The sequence below is a fragment of the Etheostoma spectabile genome, unplaced genomic scaffold (genome assembly GCF_008692095.1).
Source record: "Etheostoma spectabile isolate EspeVRDwgs_2016 unplaced genomic scaffold, UIUC_Espe_1.0 scaffold00004034, whole genome shotgun sequence".
Taxonomy (NCBI): Eukaryota; Metazoa; Chordata; class Actinopteri; order Perciformes; family Percidae; genus Etheostoma; species Etheostoma spectabile.
The window spans coordinates 16057-33042 of NW_022603102.1; the positions used below are offsets into that span (position 1 = coordinate 16057).

The 16986-nt window shown below is 40.0% G+C and overlaps 2 non-coding genes across 2 annotated transcripts; one reads left to right on the forward strand and one right to left on the reverse strand.

Moving 5' to 3' along the window:
* Positions 1-8849: 8849 nt before the first annotated feature.
* LOC116676918 (U5 spliceosomal RNA) lies at positions 8850-8966 on the reverse strand. Its single transcript, XR_004328855.1, has one exon. It is a non-coding gene; the product is annotated as a U5 spliceosomal RNA (small nuclear RNA).
* A 3395-nt stretch (positions 8967-12361) lies between these two features.
* Positions 12362-12433, forward strand: trnae-cuc (transfer RNA glutamic acid (anticodon CUC)). The gene has a single exon. It is a non-coding gene; the product is annotated as a tRNA-Glu (tRNA).
* The last annotated feature ends 4553 nt before the right edge of the window (positions 12434-16986 follow it).

Here is a 16986-nt window from a genome sequence, read left to right on the forward strand (position 1 = left end):
CATGTGCATATTACATACATACATACATACATACATACATACATACATACATACATACATACATACATGCAAAATAGTAAGACTAGGCAATTCCAATTGCTTTGGCGCGAAAGAGAGTGGATGACAGTTGGCTTGAGTCCAGTAGAGCAGACGGCTCTGCAGAGTCGCGTAATTACGACTTCATGACTTTTCATGAACAGCTGAAGGAGCGGCGGTGTACATAGCAGAAACCCTGTTGTGCGTCTGCCCTATACCGTGGCGGGCCGCCATCAACATATCACCACTAAAGACGGCGGCTGTGGCTCAGTGGTAGAGTGGTCGCCTGCCAATTGGAAGGTTGGTGGTTCAATCCCTGCAGTCCTATGTCAAAGTTGAAAACACTGAACCCTGAGTACGGGGTGTACTTGTACAGCAGCCTCGGCCACAGTGTACTTGTGTGTGTGAATGGTTGTGGTATTATGTAGAAGAACTTTGAGTAGTTGTTGACACTAGAAAAGTGCTATAGAGAACAGTCCATTTATCGATTTAGTCCAAAGAGAACTCGGGTATCATGGCCAAGTTTTAGTCAAATCATTTTTGTCTTTTTTAAAATATTATTTACACAGGCACATGTTAGATAAGAGCCAGGGCTCCTGCGCTCTACAGCACCTTGTTACACAGACACATGTTGGATAAGAGCCAGGGCTCCTGGGCTCTACAACACGTTGTGCAGCTCAGGCAGAGGGACCGCAGAGTTAGCTAACGTTAACTTTTCCCATACAACGTAGTTATTTGCCTTTTTTGCAGACCAATTTTGCTGTGGCTGCCCTCCTTCTGCCATCTTTACTTGTGCTGAGTTTTTAAATTCCACTGGATGCCCCCCTGACTGCTGAGAGGTTTTATGGCTTCGGGAAGGGCAGATGTGCACATGCGTGTGTCATTCAGAACACAAGACAAAATAAGAGTGTCCTTCAATACAGAACCTTTTTTCTCAGTTATACTATATTTGTGATCGCACAGCCCTCGCTAATGGTAAACATATTCTTTGTGAATCTTTACAGTGATTCCCTTAAAGAAGCGACCAGGCCTGCCTTGTTGCACCATCAAAACGTCTTTTGAACTTTCCATTTTCACACAGGAACATCTGGAGATGTTCTGCTAAATGAAGTGTGGTTGGTCCAGACTACTGTGCATGTAGCTTGTAGCTCCAGTTAATGACTTTTGGGGCTTACATTTGAGTAGTTCTTCCAGTTTGAATGCAAGAGATACTTGACACTCTGGAGTCCTATGGATTGGTCCCTCATCAGCCCTTGCATGTTCTCCATTCAAACAGAAGATTTTAATCTAGTAAAACATGGTCAACTAGAATTCACTCACACCTCCCATTAGTTCTTCTAACCCTTGTGTCATTATCTCTGCATGTTCCCCCCCCCCCTCTTCTACTAAAGGCACCTTCAGCAGATGGCAAGCTGGCGACCAGAGCAGGAAAGAAGGGCAAGAAGAGGAGGAGGTGGAAAAGAGAGAAGAGGAGTATGTGGTGGAGAAGGTTTTGGACCGCAGAGTGGTGAAGGGAAGAGTAGAGTTTCTGCTGAAATGGAAGGGGTTCTCAGAGTAAGTATGAGTCTATTATATTAATGCTTGGTGTTCTTGGTCCTGAGATATATAATATATTTACGTATTGCAAAAAGTTGAAGGTTTGGTATTTTGACACTAAAGTGCAGACCCACAAATAACCTTAAATAACTAGATGGCAATAGAAAAAAGGAAAATAGGAATGATAATTAGCGTGAGAATGGATTGTCTAAAAACAAAGTGTGAGGAGATGTTCTTCTGTCTGCACTCACCTTTCCAGTGAGGAGAAACACATGGGAGCCGCAAGAAAACCTGGACCTGGACCTTTCACCGAGTACCTGCAGAACACGAGGAGACGGAGGAGAGAAGAAGAAGAAGAAAAGAGAAGAAGGAGGCAAGAGGAAGGGTCAGGGGAAGGAGGGAGTGAGAGGAAAGAGTGCACACGACCGAACAGTCCAGATCTAATCTCAATATTAATGAATGGCACACAGAGGGTTTCACAAATGTCTTTCCGAAGACAAACCGGTAGTCAATTAAACTGCGGCCCTCTGATAATGGCCGGGGGGGCGACACGGATAAATAAAGGCCGGGAAAATCAGTGTGAATAATCTTCTCGGTGCCTTCATATAATGTGGAGTCACGTTTATCGTAATGTACATTTCTACCAATTTAATTAACAGATTCAACAAAATATTACACTTTGTTTTTCTGGATTATGGTTCTCAGAAACACATTTTTTTTATCACATTTTTATTTTGATCTAATTAAGAAACAAAGAGTGCCAACCAATCCCTGAGTCTGAGAGGCTGATGACCCCTACAGATACTAGATCAAGTTCAACTGGGAATCAAACACTCCCATAAAGAAAAGTTTCCAGCACTACCAATCCCAGACCATCCCCCCGTTGTTACCGCCTGGCTCAAGGCCGCCAACAAAAAGGCCACGCAGATATATCATCCAAACTTTTTTAAACACACACACACACCATACAGCGTAACCATGGTAATGCAGCTGTGGAACTTGGACACAGACATGCTGTGAACAATGCTTCTGGTTTTACTTAGTTTGCTCCACCATGGCCCCTTACTATCTCACTCACTCTGTCTGTGATACACAAACGCGGATCAATGGACATGCATGTAATGTTGGGGGGGGGGAGGGTTGTATTAGGCCACCCCCATTTCCACCAATCATTACATCTTGTATGCAAAACCTTTACATACAGTTGTGTTCTGAATAATCACAGTTTTTTAAGAAGTGAATAATGCTCCAAATCCTTAGAATAGCTTTTAATTCCATAATACCAATGCATTGGGAACACTGCCCATTCATTCCAAATCAGAACATTACCAACATGGATCAACTCTGTGTTCCACCTTTACAGGAAATGAAGAAAGGGAATATTAGCAGTATTTGCATTTTTCTTTACAAACTCAAATGTTTACTGTATAAACTGAAAAATGTGTCAGGGTTTGAATCCCTGCACTGATATTTAGTTGCATAACCATTATTTCTGAGAACTGCTTCAAATCTGTGTTGCATGGAGTCACCTGTGATCAGGTATTCCAGCCCAGGACCATTAAACTACATCCCATAATTCCTCTGCATTACTGGGTTTTGCCTCAGAAACAACATTTATGATGTCACCCTACAAGTGTTCTCTGGGATTGAGGTCTGGGGATGGTCGGGCTGGCCCTCCATAACATCCATCTGGTTCATCTGGAACCAAGACTTTGGTCCTTCCTGTGTGTTTGGGTCCTTGTCTTGTGTAAAGACCCGTTTCAAAGGCATCTCCTCTTCAGCATAAGGCAACATGACCTCTTCAAGTATTCTGATGTATTGGAACTGATCCATGATCCCTGGTATGTGATAAACAGGCCCAACACCACAGTATAGAAACATCCCATAACCACCATGCTTTACTGTCTTCACAGTGGACTGGGGCTTGATTTCAGTGCAGGGGGGTCGGAGGACATTTGAAATGATTTTGGCAGAGCAGCTTATAATCTTCTGCACTTCTTTATATGTTTTCCCCTCTCATATCAACTTTTAATCAAAGTCCTCTGTTCCTCAGAGCAATGTCTGGAACGAGCCATTTTGCTGAGAATTTTCAGTGTGTGTACAAAAGTACTGTACATCAAGCTATTTTTTAAACATCCATGACCACGACATATGCGCCTGGGTTTGTCAGTTTGTTGAGGCGTCAGTGATGCTCAGCAGTTTTATTCCAGAGCAGAAATGCTTGAGGAAATGTAGCTTGTGTGGACAATACCACATTACACTACCATATTACTTACTTACACAATACTGCTGGCTATAGAAGTTTGATTTAGCAAAAACAACCTAAAACAAAAGGTCAAAGGTCAACTGGTGGACCTCATTGCTAATGCCTATCAGGGACAATGGTTCCAATTTACTTTACTGGAGTAGAGCTGTTCCAGCAACATGAAGACAACACGGTAACCCCTACAGATACCAGTGAGAGCTAAAAATCTGTGGGAAAATGTTACATTTACAACTTTCCCAGCACTAAAATCCCGGATGATCCCCCATTGTTACCGGCTGGCTAAAGGCTGGCAACAAAATGGAGGCCACACATAAATTGATCAAAAGTAGTTCATTTATCACAAACTAACCAACAATGGATGCATGGATTCCCATATGCAACTCCATAATAGTGATGTTGGCAGATATTAGCCCTCATGTCGTCCTCGGGTCAAAATGACCCTTGTCCTACATCAGTGTTCTTTTTAATTACCCAAAATAACATGATTGATTCCACACAACGCTCTTTGCCAAGTACAAATCTCTACTTTCATTAATTTTGGGGGTATTATTCAATTATATAGCATTTGTAGAAAACGTTGAAGTGTTTTTAAATAGTATTGAGTAAAAGTGAAATATTCCAGTCTGTGATTATCATCACATCCATTCCTTTAAGTTTATTCTAAATAATTCCTAATTTATGCTTTTCTCACTCAAACATTAGGTATAATTTCCTATACATGAGGTTTATTGACCATAAATTCCAAAAATAACTGTAAAAAAGTAAAAGTTAATAAGTTGGTGTAATGTATTGTTAAATGTCAAAAAAGTGACAAAAACTGAAGAAAAATTTAAAACATTCATACAAAGCCTCAACAAAGTGTTAATTTTCATTTTAAAGGGAAGACAACACAAGGGTTAAGAAAAGTATTGCGTCAGTCAAACAATGTTCCATAGACATGCTCTAAATGTTGTTTCTAGTTTAAGATAGAGCTCTACAGCATGGCACCTCACTAACTCACTCTTGGTTTTCTCTGTTGATAGAAACGGAGAGGAAGAGGAGTCAGACGTCACCGCTGTCAGCAGTGTGACAAATCCTTCACAACATCAGGATATTTAAAGATTCATCAGAGAGTTCACACTGGAGAGAAGCCGTACTGGTGTGAACAATGTGGGGAAACCTTTTCTCAGAGTAGTACCCTTAAAAGACACCAGCGTATTCACACTGGAGAGAAGCCGTACAGCTGTGATCAATGTGGGGAAACATTTTCTCGTAGTGGTAGCCTTAAAACTCACCAGCGCATTCACACTGGAGAGAAGCCGTACAGCTGTGAACAATGTGGGGAAACCTTTTCTCAGAGGGGACACCTTAAAACTCACCAGCGCATTCACACTGGAGAGAAGCCGTACAGCTGTGAACAATGTGGGGAAACCTTTTCTCAGAGTAGTACCCTTAAAAGACACCAGCGTATTCACACTGGAGAGAAGCCGTACAGCTGTGAACAATGTGGGGAAACATTTTCTCAGAGTAGTGACCTTAAAACTCACCAGCGTATTCACACTGGAGAGAAGCCGTACTGGTGTGAACAATGTGGGGCAACGTTTTCTCAGAGTAGTAACCTTAAAAGACACCAGCGCATTCACACTGCCTCGTTGTGAACATGTTTCAGAGCCAAGCTGTTTCCTCCTCCTCATGCCCTGATAGCTGTGTTGTTATATTCTGATCTTCTCTCCACATTGAAGGCTGACTAGCAGTAACTTTATCTTCTGAGCAGCATGTATGTTATTGTGAATCAGCTGGCCTGTTTCTGCCTTTTCCTCAGAACCCTTTACCATTTAGGCACCAGAATCGGTGCCTGAACCCATAATTTTAAAAATATATTTTTTAAATGTATATGTTAAAAAAAAAAAAAAGGGAGCACAAAAAGACAGTAAGCAACATTTAAGACAGCTTGTTTATTTCTATATGGTCCAAATTAAATGTAAAAAAAATGTAATAATAATCCAGTAAATTGCTGCTAAATGACAAAACAACCACTAGATGGAAAAGGCAGCCCTGTTATTCAGTAGCACCGAAATGAGGCCCCAAAATCCCCGTTACTATTCGGTCCGACCGGGTGTTAAGGCACCGGTGCCGTACTAGGAGAAGGCCCAAAGGAAGAAACATTAAGACGTTTAAAGACATGTTTGAAACTTTTTTTATTTTGGTTTTATTTTGTAAAACTTTCTTCTCATCTCTAGAAACATACACATTTTTTTGGGCTGACAAGATGTCAGTGTAATTTTCATTTCAGGAATACATTTTTGTCACCCTTATAATGTAAATTGGTTCAAACAGTCCTCTCATCATTACCAACACACTAGAAGTTGGCCATTTTTAATTGTACGCCTTCAAGTTATTGTTGTTTTGTAGTTTCTTATGTTTGTATTGTACTGTTAAAATTGCCTAAATTTTTAATAAGGGCAATAAAGTGCAATTTGTTTACCTTTTACGAGTGCAAGCCTTTTTCTCAGCTAAAAGAAAACAAGGTCCTCTTCTGAAAATGCAAAATCTAAATCAGTTCATCTGTCATGTTGTCGTCCTTCCTGGTCTTAGTGTAGCTATGTGTGTTTCAAAAAACTGGCAGATGATCACTGACATAATTTGTTATTAGTCCACTTTCAACTTTTAGACAGTGACGTTGGTAAATATATTATCAATTAGTGTAGAAGTATTGGTTGTAATTCTGGTTGGTCGACTGATTGAGGGATACAAACCGGGACTGTACACCAGATTAATGAACTCTGTTTTGTTGTGGTCTTGTGGGTTGAGCAAGTCAATATTGAAATCTCAGCAGATAAAAAACATTTTGAAATTACTGAATATTACTGAATATTTCTGTAATTATTTCCTTAAACATGTCATTATTCGATCCCGGTTTCCTATACATGCAGCTCATTAGAATGTTTTTAGATTTTTCCATTTCAATTTGTACTGTGATGCATTCCATGATTGTATTTAAAACAAAATACATTTTAGTAACTATTTGACATTAATATCTTGGGTCAATATATAATGCAACCCCCACCCTTTGATTGTTTCCTATTCATGAATGATAGTTCATATCCCTAAATCTCCACCAACTCCGGTTGTTCTACCGTGAGCCAAGTCTCTGTTGTTGCAAATGCTGTGAACATTGTGTCCTCTTGTTTCAGGTACTGTTGATTTTAAAGGTTTGCGATAAGGCTCCTGCAGTTAAAAGTCAGCCCATGAAGTTTGATGTAAATTTTACAATTTCTTGCCCATGTTGCCTGGGTCTTGTTTTGCTTCTGAGTATGAGTGCTTTCTTGGCAATATCAGCATTTTTCTTGCTGAAGTGTTCGCTGAAGTAAACTTGGGTGCCTTTTAATTTCCTTCCTTGTCTGAGGAGTGCTGACTTTTTCTTTCTGTTGGTGAACCGGATTATTACCAATGCAGATGCTGTTTGTTTTTGCTCGGCAGAGTATTACAATCCTCAATGTCCCCGCTATCAACATAAATGCCTTTTCTGTCCAAAAATCAGGCCTGGCCTGTTGTTCCAGCATCTCCTTCTCTTCCTCGGTAGCTTCACTCGGACTGGCAGTGGTATATCCAGCATCCGCGGCCACCCTGGCATAGTTCTGTTGTTTGGTTCTCCGGCCGCTGATAATCACACATATTGCTCGAGGTCAGCAGCTCGATTCTACAGAAAACCAATCTTCTCCACGCTTTGCCTCTTTAGCATTTTTATTTCACTTATCAGATCCATGATTTTCTTCTGTTGCTCTGCAACAGTTGAAATCTCCGCCGACAAGAAGTCCAGAGATTTCTTGATCTCCTCAACCTCATCGGGTAGGATTGCATTTTTCTTAGGCGGCATATTCCCCTGGGCCTGGTGGTAGCTGGCGGCACCAGAGCACCTGAGATGTCAAGGTTTCAATCTCCACTTCTTATGCGGATTATGTCTAACTATGTCGTAAATAGTAGAGGCGAGGCCTCAAAACCGAGAATATACTCGGGCGTTATATTTAATAGGATTTTTTCCAGCTGTTGCATTTATCAATGTACGATCATTCTTATGCTCTGACTGGTGTGATACAAACGTTTCATGAATCTCACGTAAAGCCTGTTGTAAGAGGATTTCTGCGCTCATATCTGCGCTGGATTTCTACGTTAGGTTGATAAATGAGGGCTATTAGCTCTAAAGATTTGATTCAATACATAACTGAAGTGAACACACGAATGAGAAGCACAATGGTGTTATTTGTTTACCTTGTCATAAGCTAAAGCCTTTTTCCAAAGCTACAAGAAAACAAGGTGCTCTTCTGCAAACGCACAGCTGGGAGTGCTTGAGAGCACTTTGAGGTGCAGAGGGATTTTCGTCTGAGATGCTTCGGGTGTGTTTAGGTGTGAGCCCAAATAGTCATCGAACAACAAAGACAAGAGAGCGATCATGCGGGGGAACCGGGGTATTGAAGTCCTGTCCATGCAACCGATGTATGTGATCAAAACCTGTGTACAGCCCAACCACTTACCAATCACATCACTGGAAAGTCAATATTACTACAGGGTCCTGACCGGGTAGTGGATGTTGATTTGGCAAAATGGACAGTAGACTACCAGAACATGATATTCCTCATATGTCATAACCTCTTGATGCATCACCCTTTCAGAGTGTCTATCAGTGTGTCTCCAGCAGAGGATGGTTTCAATCCATCTACCTCTGGGTTATGGGCCCAGCACGCTTCCGCTGCGCCACTCTGCTAAAAATCAGCCCAGATGGGACTTGAACCCACTAGGCCACTGGGGCTTTACATTAACCATGTACACCAGTTCAGGAGAAATACATATACAGCGACTCCTAGTGGTTATGTATGCCAAATTTAAAGGGACTCCCTCTAGGCATTCAGAGATATTGCATTCACTTCACAAGAATCAGGAACATGGAGGCAGCAGTTGTCTCCAACCACAGCTCCAGAGCCAGAAACACCTGCAGGAAGCGATCGGAGCTGCTTAATTTTCACAAGTACAAAAGGCTCGGCCAAACAGCAAAGCCCACCAAAAGAGTTTCATCTCATCGGGGGGTTCCCCTTCAAGGAAGTCTTTAGTAAAAGGCGAAAGACTTGTGTATTGTGAAGAGAAACCAGAGTGAGTACAGCCGTCTGATCGAGAGCAGCAGAAAACCCTAGTGGACCCAGTCCAAACCATCACGGTAAGCCTCACTGGGTGTCCAAACTAAAATGATAGAGGCAACTGGTAAACTCCTTACTGATGTTTATATCTGTACTCACAATGCCCTTTTTTAAACACCAGCCAATCACAAGTGATACATGTGAATAATTAAGGTGTGAGAAATCAGGAAGCTCACATAAAAGATAGTTGTAAAGTCTACCAAATGTTTAACTTTACAACCGTAAGCTGCTGGAACCTTGGTGCCACATGTTCCCTACCATCCCTCACAATGTGATTCACAGATTGTCCAGCCCATGGTTATGAACAGCTTTTAGATTCAGATTTTACTTTTTTAAATCAAGGCATTAAGATCACTTTCCAAAAGATGATTTTTTTTAATTCCTCTTTTAGTCAACTTCAGCATGGGTTCCTAAACGAATGCATACCACTGTATGCATGTATACCCGCATGCAATTCAAAATGTAGGCCAAATATGTACTTAAAAAAAAGAAACAGACCCGTTTTGACACAAAAACAGAATTTGACAGCAGAAAGCACCAATTTAAGGACAGAGAAATTAGGAATATCACATAAAAATAGTGACAAGGTCTACCAAATGTTGCTGTTGGTTGATTGGTTGCCACCGGTTCCCAAACCTTTCCTCGGAATGTCACTCACAGATTTTCCAGCCCCTGAGCTTGAACAGCAGAGCAGAGTGGCGCAGCGGGAGCGTGCTGGGCCCATAACCCAGAGGTTGATGGATCAAAACCATCCTCTGCTAATTGGTATACTTTGGAGTAGTAAGTGTGTTCATGTTTATCAAAGGATCTGTTTCTGAAGTGAAATGTCTACATTTGCTGAAGAGTAAACTTAATGTCAAGTTAATTTCATCTATAAAAATGGAAACTACAGTTCTCATACCTGCCGTAACACCCATAAAAACATAATGCAATAAATATACTACATTTAAAGTGCTTGTTATGCTATCTGATAGCCTGTACTCGGATTGAATACAACTCCTCAGCTCACCGCACTGCGTTCTGTGATAGTCACACGCTCTGGGCCCTGAGGCCATTTTTACAGTTTCATTTCCGTCTGGATTCATTTAATAAAAAAGCTTGTAAAACATCAACCCTGATGTCTACAGTCAAGATATCATTTTTTAGGACAAACTGGGTTATTGGAATATTTGGGTTGCAGTGAGGTCACTTGCATGTTAAAAATGGTTGTAGGGCCTTAAGATAAATAAATAAATAAATAAATAAATAAATAAATCTTCCAGATATGTATTGATATCACAGACATATAAGTAAAACCTAAGCCCTTTTCCTTTCTAAAACACTTCTCATATGTCTTGGGAGCAGAGATGGGAAATAACGAGTACAAATACTTCGTTACTGTACTCAAGTAGATTTTTCTGATATTTTTACTTTACTTTACTATTTATTTTTGTGGCGACTTTTACTTCTACTCCTTACATTTTAACACAAATATCGGTACTTCTACTCCTTACATTTTAAAAATTGGCTCGTTACTTTCGTTTTGTACAAGAGGTTATGTCGGAAAATAGCGCGGACACGCGCCACACACCGCGAGCGGGGTGTGCGCGCCACACGGAGAGAGAAAAGTGAGAGAAGTGAAAAGGAGCTGTCCGAAGGATAACCAGCTGAGATCGTGTGTGTGCGTCTTTGAGAACTGTAAGTCGTATAACTCATGTTGTCAGTTCACTTAAGCCTGTTACTGGTCTATAGTTCTTCACATTTAAAGTAAGTTAGCTAGTGGTTTTGGTGTGTTCTTCACCTGTTAGCTGGGCATCACGTTGATCTTAATCAACAGTTTCACCAGCTTTATTCGCATGAGTTTTTTTTTTTTTTGACCGAACTTCAGATTCTGTAATTCAAATGAGAAGTGGATAGAAACTTAGCTAGAGAGAAGTTGTCTCCGTCTGTTTTAACAGACACACCTGGGGCCAAGTTGGACACCAGATTCACCTTTAATCCAGTCCTAATCTAGTCCTCAACTTTCACATTATTTCACTGGAGTTATCGCTATTATTGTTTACGTCATCAATACCATATTCAATATAAATGGATGGGAATATATCTACTGTACGTTGCATTTGACGCACGACTAAGACAACTCAACAGATTCAGCATTCTGCATTAATTCACAGCAAATCATTGTGCCTTGATGGTGCTAACGTTAGCACATAGTAGCATGGACGGTGCTAACGTTAGCACATAGTAGTATGGATGGCGCTAACGTTAGCACATAGTAGTATGGATGGTGTTAACGTTAGCACATAGTAGTATGGATGGTGCTAACGTTAGCCCATAGTAGTATGGATGGTGTTAACGTTAGCACATAGTAGTATGGATGGCACTAACGTTAGCACATAGTAGTATGGATGGTGCTAACGTTAGCACATAGTAGTATGGATGGTGCTAACGTTAGCACATAGTAGTATGGATGGTGCTAACGTTAGCACATAGTAGTATGGAGGGCGACATGATTGAAAATGAAGAAAACAGCAAGACATTCCCATCATCCTCGGCCTAATCTGAGAGAGATGTTTGAGACAGTAGGCATCAAGAAGGACTCCTGGCCATTGTGCTGGGGAACATCTTCATTAATGTCTGTTTAGTCATTCATATTTTAATCCTTTATTTTATTTCCAGAAGCCATATTTGAGCACACACCTACATGTAGATTAATTTAAATGTTAGGGGGAAAGATTAAAAATAAAAACTGGATCTGTGAATTCTCACAGAATCACAGCTGAATTCATATCTTGCTAATAATTCAGAATCTTATTAACCTGGAGTCTCAGTCTCCGTCATTATAATCATATATGTTATGTTTTAGGCCTATTGGCAGACATCCATTTAAAATGTAGCCTTTGCCATATAAAGACATGTCCTCCATGTCCACGGAAGTTCCTCAGCGTCTCTCTAGTAACATTTGTGTGGTCCAGGTAGCTTTCGCAAGGCTACTTTTACTTTTATACTTTAAGTAAATTTCCAAGCCTGTACTTTGTTACTTTTACTTGAGTAAAGAAGTTTAATCAGTACTTCCACTTTTACCGGAGTATTTTTTAACACAAGTATCTGTACTTCTACTTAAGTACGGAAAGTGAGTACTTTTGCCATCTCTGATAGTCAGACGCCTTAGCCATTGCGCCAAAGCTGGGGATCAACAGTCTCATAGGGGGGTGGAAGAAGAGGAAAAAGGGGAAGAGAAAGGGACGAAGGAAAAAGTAGAAAAGGAAGAGGAAAAGGGAGGAAAAAAAGAGGAAATGAGAGAAAAGATGAGAAAGATGCTAAATTACACACAAAGGAAAATCACATCTACAAAAATAAATTTGACAGATGTGACTCCCTGATGGTCTAGTGGCTAGGATTCGGCGCTCTCACCGCCGCGGCCCGGGTTCAATTCCCGGTCAGGGAATGGTCAGGACTTGACAGATACAGGTGTTACATTTGAAAGAGAAAGATCCTGGACTAGTTTTGGTTGATTTAGATTTTTCAAATTCTTCCTCATTAGTTTATCGCTAGAACCCCAACACTTTTAAAGAGTACCATTTCCTTTAAATCAGACCCCCGACAGCAGATGTATCCTTTTGTCATCATTAATGGATCATAAACACTTCATCTGCCTCTATCTCAATAACAATTCTTTTCAGTTTTTCAAACAGTAACTTGTAATGAAAATTTACATTTAACCAATGATTTTCACATTAATTATTCATAATAAGATCTCCAATGCCTCTCAGAGTAAATTACTTCTGTATCTGTCCTCTTTGTCTTCTCCTTGTAGGAGACAACTGAATTTGTCATGTCTTTGCATTTTCCCACCAAGGAGGGATCGCTGATTCATCTCTGAAATCCAAACAACAAGGAAGCAATTTCAAACAGCGGGGTAAGTTTAAGTTTCAATTCTGTTGGATAAATTATTTAAATTGGACATTGAGATGGTTTGTGAGACAAATATTGACTGTGATTCAACTGAGGGATTTGGGGAAAGTTATATTTTGTTTTGTAAAACTTTGGGTTGTGTACAAAACAGGAGAAAGGAGGAGCTAGTTTTTTCCAATTCTTCTGGTCACACTTGGCACTATTTTACATCTTTTGTCTGTAGTTCTCTACTCTGTCAGGACTTAATTCTATCTCCCCCACCTCTTTTTTTTTTCTTGTTCTGTCTTGGCAAGAAGTATTATGCTTTTGGGTCATCTGTCCATCTCTTGATCAGAATCAGAAAAACTTTTTTGATCTGTGAAGGGCAACTCTTGAAAAGACTGCTCCTTCAAGCCAGATTTGAACCAGCGAAGGATTTCGGTTTAATGCCTCTACAGTCTTCCGCTCTACCAACTGAGCTATCGAAGGGCGACAATGTAAATGAACACACTTCCCTTTCTTGTTGATGTAATAACACAGGACCCCCTGGAGGGAATTTCTGACTCATCAGGGGCTGTAGCTCAGTGATAGAGCGCACTTTCAGTCTCAATGCCCAGATGTATCACAAGATTTGAAGTGAACATTGTATTGTCCAGTGATGGTGGTATAGTGGTGAACATAGCTGCCTTCCAAGCAGTTGACCTGGGTTCGATTCCCAGCCATCGCAGTAGCTTTCTTTGAGTGATGTTATTTGCTTTTTTTTTTTTTTTACAAGAAGTCAGCAGAAAGGTTACTTGCCCAACCTGGTTTGATAAAACATTAGATCTCTTTGGGCTACACGATTATGGCCAAAATGATAACGACCATTACTTTGATCAATATGGAGATCACGATAAATTATTAAATTTTTTTGTTGATTTTCTACTCCAAAGTGCTGGAAAGGAAGGTTTCACCAATTGTTGAACCTCAGGTTAACAAGGAACAATCTCAGCAAGGTAATTGATGGATGATTCTAGTTACTTCACCAAGTTCAGCCCAAATGACACAGCTGTAAGAAACCACATCGGTTGGCTTCCAGCTATGTAATAGAAGCAAATGGCATTGGTGGGATTTGAACCCACGCCTCTAGAGAGACTGGAGCCTTAATCCAGGGCCTTTGACCACTCGGCTACATTACCAGCATCCAACTGTCCGCCACATCGTGACACGCACAGGGACCATAACTAATGGTATGCTTGTTATTGGGGAAAAAAACCTTTGCAAGGAAAAAGCCAATACTTTATTGTAAAATGCCAATACTTGTTATACATTATAAAAAATGTTATCACACTTTGTCATTTTTCTCTGACATTGATTATTAGAATATTGTAACCAGCATTAAGTTAGTAGGTTTAGGTCTGTGGGAATTTGGGCTGAGCATTTACCTGGGCTGAATTTGTGAACATCTTCTTTTGCATATTCACTGTAAAGAGCCATTACTCCTCCATATTGGGCGACAAAATTTGGGTTTCCTGAAAAAAAGTTCTTTAAGTACAGGTAAACTTAGAATGCTAAAAAAGGATTTAAAAGAAAAGAAGAAAAACGTTTGAGGGGCAAACATGAAAAGCACTCAAGATCTGATTTAAATAGAGAAAAATAATCAATGTTCTAATCAGTGGTTGAATAAAGCCAACTGTAATAAAATAAAAGAAAAAAAAGAGGGTGCATCAACAGTTACCATCAACCTTTACAAAAAAATCTTTATTATTCCTTTTTTTCTACACTAAAGTGGGTAACAATAATAATAGTAATAATAATAATAATAATGATGATGATAATGGTGATGACAATGATGACAACATGCAGTAACAGTTACATGTAGGATGCTGTTCACTTCAGGAAGGTAGGAATAAATAATACAGTGTATCAGTTTTCATTCATAAAAGATGCCAAACAATCCTTGCAATCAGATCAAAACTAAGCCTTTCTGTAAGGTGTGGGGAAGAACTTAACAATGATTATTTATTTGCAATTATTATTTAATGTATCAATATTTACAACCCAGCCCAGCTTTATAACTGAGGAACACCCCAAATTCTGGAAAGTGATTTCCAAATAAGGCACTAAACTGTTTTTAAACTGGAAAACTGGACTAAAATAAAGAAACTGATGGAATATCTGCCTTGTGGACAATTAAATTACTAAAGAACTGTTCATTTAAAAAGACAGTAGGGGGCAGTAAAATGCCTAGACTGGCGGTAGACTTAATGTTCCACAGTTCGACGGTTCAAATCCCAGCCATGGCTTGGCCGCAAAATTTAAAAACATCAAAAAAATTCCTTAAGTGTTCATGGGGGGCTAAAATACCTTCATGTCTTCAATGTTCTCATTTTTCTCTCTTTTCTTCTTTCTTTTTTCTTCCACCTTCTTCCCCCTCCTCTTCCTTTCTTCCCCCCCCCCAACAGACTGTCGTTCCCCAGCTTTGGCGCAGCGGGAGCGTGCAGGGTCCATAACCTAGAGGTCGATGGATCAAATCCATCTTCTGCTCTTTCCTAGGCTTTGTATCAGTCTGTTGATGTTTAACAAAGCAAGTGTCTCAAGTGAAATGTCTGCACCTGCTAAATGTTTAACTTCATAGCATGTGAAGATTTTTATCCATAAAAATAGAAACTACAATGCTCATACCTGCTGTAACACCCATAAAAACTGGAGCATAAAACATTAAATACATTACACTACAGTTAAAAAATACTGTAAATAGTACCATGTATGTTTAAAGTGCTTGTTGTGCTGTCTACCAGTCAGATTACCACAGGAGGTAATATCTTCTGCAGCTCTTTTAAAGACTCTACCATAATACCTGCTGGAGATGCCAGGTCCTCATACATGTAAAGCATGAGCTCTACCAATGAGCTACATCCCCTGAAGATTTTCAGATTTTTTAGACTTTTTTTCTGAGATAGACTTAGACGTATCTTTATTAATCCTTTTGGGATGACTCTCGCAACGAAATTGAAATATGTTGTGTATGGCTTTAAAACCTGCAAATGGTTGGAAATCAAACCAGGGCAAAATGATTGCCCTGCTATACAACGTTCACTGCAAATTTTGTAAAACAGACTGAGAAGAAACACGTTGGTGGAGACTGGTAGCTTCCAGTACTTGTGAGATAACACAATATTGCTCACAAAGGTACATCTGCAATTCAGTAACCTGTGATTTATCAAATTGTATCATTGGTTTACTACCACTCTTAAAGCATGCCTCTCGTTGTCGGCAGGATTCGAATCTGCGCCGGGAGACCCCAATGGATTTCTAGTCCATCGCCTTAACCACTCGGCCACGACGACCTGACAAGCAATGGTATACCTGTTTGGACCAATGTTCATAAACTTTTCAATTGGTTACAAGAAGTTACCAGACATGGGATAACTGCAAATCGTAGTGCACTGCCTGTGTCTGTGGATCCTTGTGGAGGCAGCTTGATTGATTGATTTGCTCCCTTATTTGTACCATAACAGAGATCTAATATTTTATCAAATCGGGTTGGGCGAGTAACCTTTCTGGTTACTTCTTGACAAAAAAAGTAAGTAACCACACAACGAAAGATATTGCGATGGCTGGGACTTTTCTCTGCATCGTGACACGCAGAGGGACCGTAAGTAACGATATGCTAATGTTATTGGAACAAAACTTTCGCAAGGCAAAAACCAATACTTTATTGAAAAATGTTAATAATAATAATAATACATTTTATTTAACAGCGCCTTTCTAAGCACGCCAGGTCGCTTTACAGACAATAAAAGATAGATACAGGCAAAAGAAGTTATGAACAGTTATGAAAAAATGCCAGAGAAAAATGGCAAAGTGTGATAACATTTTTTAATAAAATATTGGCAGTTTTTAATAAAGTAATGGCTTTTTCCTTGCAAAGGTTTTTTTTTCCCAATAACATTAACAAGCATACCGTTAGTTACGATGCCGGTGTTTGTCACGATGTGGAGAACTGATACATGCAGGTAGTGTGGCCGAGTGGTCTAAGGCGCTGGATTAAGGCTCCAGTCTCTCTGGAGACGTGGGTTCAAAACCACCATTTGCATATATTGGAAGCCAACAAATGTAGTTTCT